The sequence below is a fragment of the Marmota marmota genome, unplaced genomic scaffold, assembly GCF_001458135.2.
Source record: "Marmota marmota marmota unplaced genomic scaffold, marMar, whole genome shotgun sequence".
NCBI lineage: Eukaryota > Metazoa > Chordata > Mammalia > Rodentia > Sciuridae > Marmota > Marmota marmota.
Window position 1 is genome coordinate 1 of NW_026011604.1, and position 2,859 is coordinate 2,859.

Sequence of the window (2,859 nt, forward strand, 5' to 3'; positions counted from 1 at the left end):
AGAAAGAAAGGAAGAAAGGAAGGAAGGAAGGAAGGAAGGAAGGAAGGAAGGAAGGAAGGAAGGAAGGAAGGAAGGAAGGGGAAGGGACACAAATGCTGAAAGACTTGTTTATTAGGTTTAATTCTGGGATTTTTCTAGCATGTTGTTTCTCCTTGTTCACTCTCCCATCGTCTTCCAAGAATGCCACAAGCTAATGACAGATTTGCCCTGGGAAGATATTATTAGAGGTAGAGGTACATCAGTGGCCTCATCTACAAAGTTAAGGTCTGGATTCTGAGAAGCAATAAAGCCTACGGCTGCTTGCTTGACTAATATATCAATTAACTGATATATGCCTCTGTTTGTCTTGTCCAAGAGATTGAATCCAGGGCTTCTTACATGCTGAACACATGCTATACCACTGAGCCCCAATCCCAGCCCCTAGGAGAGAAAGTTTCTAAGCACAACTTCGCAATCAGACCAGTTTCAAAATGTAGGTCCCCAGTCAACTTTCTAGTGTATCACCTTGAGCAAGGTAATAAAACTTGTACCTTCTCTAACAGACAGTGACCTAATGCAATATTTTATGTATGGCAAGAATCAGCCTGGGTGGTGGTGGGACTGGTCAATTGTCTCAGTTGACTCCCTACCATGCCTAGTGTCAGTGGTCACTTTCCATTGAGTCCTATGGCACAGAGAAATATGTCTAATCAAGGAGAAAACAAAAGAAAGACCAAGGGAAACCATGTATTTAAAGGAAAATGAGATTAAAACCTGTTTCTTGGGGGCTGGGGTTGTGGCTCAGTGGTAGAGTGAATGTCTTGCATGTACGAGGCACTGGGTTTGATCCTCAGCACCACATAAAAATAAATAAATAAAATAAAGGTTTGTGTCCATCTACAACTAAAAAAAAAAGTAAAAAAAAATATATATCTGTATTTCCATTATGGAAATAAAAAGTATTTTTCCATATTTACTTTGTAAACCCCCGCCCCCTGCTCCCCTGCCAGGTTTGGTCATTTAGGTTTTCTGCAGACTGAGTTGTGTGAGTGTGTAAACCCTGGCCCATGGCAATTGATGGAAACTACCATGAGGAAAATGGGTCACCTTTTCTAACTTCACTATGTTAGCTGAAAGTTCTTGGCAGAGGACCTCCACATTTAATTGTACTTGTGATCCCAGGCTGGATGGTGCTATCTGTCTGTAAAAACAAAGAGAAAATTTATTAGCAGGGAGGGCAAAGAGAGAAGTGGAATGAATCCATTTTCAATTTGAGTGGCAAACTAGGCTATAATAGGAGAGAGGGAGCATTTCACTTGTTAATATCAGAAAGGCCCTGCAGTAATCCCCACCTCCAGACTAGGTATTTAGGAAATTAATTCTCACAAGCTCAGCTGAAAATCTTTTAAGCTATTTTTGTTCAAGGGAATGAGTTGTGCCTTGGCTTCCTAACAAAAATCAGACCATTATTTTCAAGTACATGGTTTCTTAGACTCTTTCTATTAACTCCTAACATCCTTTCTTTCCCTACCACAGCATACATTTGTAAGGCTTATTGCTAACTCAGTAATACACAGATTTTTTTTTCAAATGGGAGAAAGTTTAGAAACGTCTATCTCATTAATCAAATTTCCATTCAAGTCTGAGATTTTTTGGTTCCTTCCTTGAGACTTGTCATACCATCATAACAGGTGTCCAATATTTACCATTTGACTATTTTGGGCATGGCTCTTACTCTGGGGTCCTTTAGTTGTTAACACCATAGGAAATTTGGAGAAGTACAGTAAATACATTTTTCTTAGAGAGATGATCTAAAGCTGTTTATGAGATTTTCACAATCAAGTTAAGAACCATAATCTGTATCCACTCTACATTTCTTACTTGTGATTTAACTGGCGCTGTTCAGTTTTTGGATGGTGGTGACTGGTCCAACTTATTTTACATAGGTGCTGTTTTTAAGATAGAGGGACTTGGTAAGTTATGGACAATTATTTAAATCTTAAGAAAGATGTCAATATTCTTCATCCTTGACCCATGGAAGCATGATCTCAATCCTTGATTTTTTTAGGTGAGGGATCTAAGGCCTGGAAAAGTGACTTACCAACATGAGACTCTGAGTAGCAGGTGTTCTCATCCCTGGGCTAGGGATATGGGGACGAGCAGAGCCAGCATCACAGGATGCTAACATGCTAACAAAGCTGGCAATATGCATGGATTCACAAGGATGGCTCTTCAGCAATGGAAGAGGAAAATTCACATGTGGATTCAGCTGCCCGGCAGCACAGATGGATCCCTCTGGACAAAGGACCTGGGGCAGCTTGGGTCCTGGAATAGGGCTGTGTCAACACACCTTCCCACCATGCTGTTCCCTGACCACATGTCACAAGCGATCTTTGTGATTTTTTTCCTTTGAAGGGTATTTTTCAGGTTCTTATTTCCTCCTGGATTGATTATTTTGAAAGTAGAATGAATGAATATTCAATTTGTTAGTGGAATTCCCCACTGATTATCACCAAGTTTATTAAATGATAATAGGACATGAGATCTATTTTTCTAATTGAACCAACTTCTTCTTATGTAATAGTGAACTAATAGCCTATAATAATCTGGAGTCACTATGCCTCTAATTCTGTTAACATTTGAACAGGTGAGAGAGTAAGGGCAGATTATGAATCTATTCCGAACTATTTATTAGGCTTCTATAATATATTGGTTCAAATGTAAACTGTGGCTCAAAAATAACCTGTAGACCAGCATATAGTAAGCCACAGAAGGTCTTTAGGTAACTTAAAGAGTAAAGAAGGTCCTAGAATGGTATACATAGCAATTCTCAAAGTGTTGATTATAGACCAGCACCATCAGCATCAATTGGGAAGTGCC

General features: G+C 39.4%; 1 long non-coding RNA gene across 1 annotated transcript; it reads right to left on the reverse strand.

The window, feature by feature from the left end:
* Window positions 1–93: 93 nt before the first annotated feature.
* On the reverse strand, window positions 94–2,846 carry LOC125614946. Its single transcript, XR_007345518.1, has 2 exons — window positions 1,087–2,846; window positions 94–207 (listed from the first exon to the last, which is right to left on the reverse strand). It is a non-coding gene; the product is annotated as an uncharacterized LOC125614946 (long non-coding RNA).
* Between the last annotated feature and the right edge of the window lie 13 nt (window positions 2,847–2,859).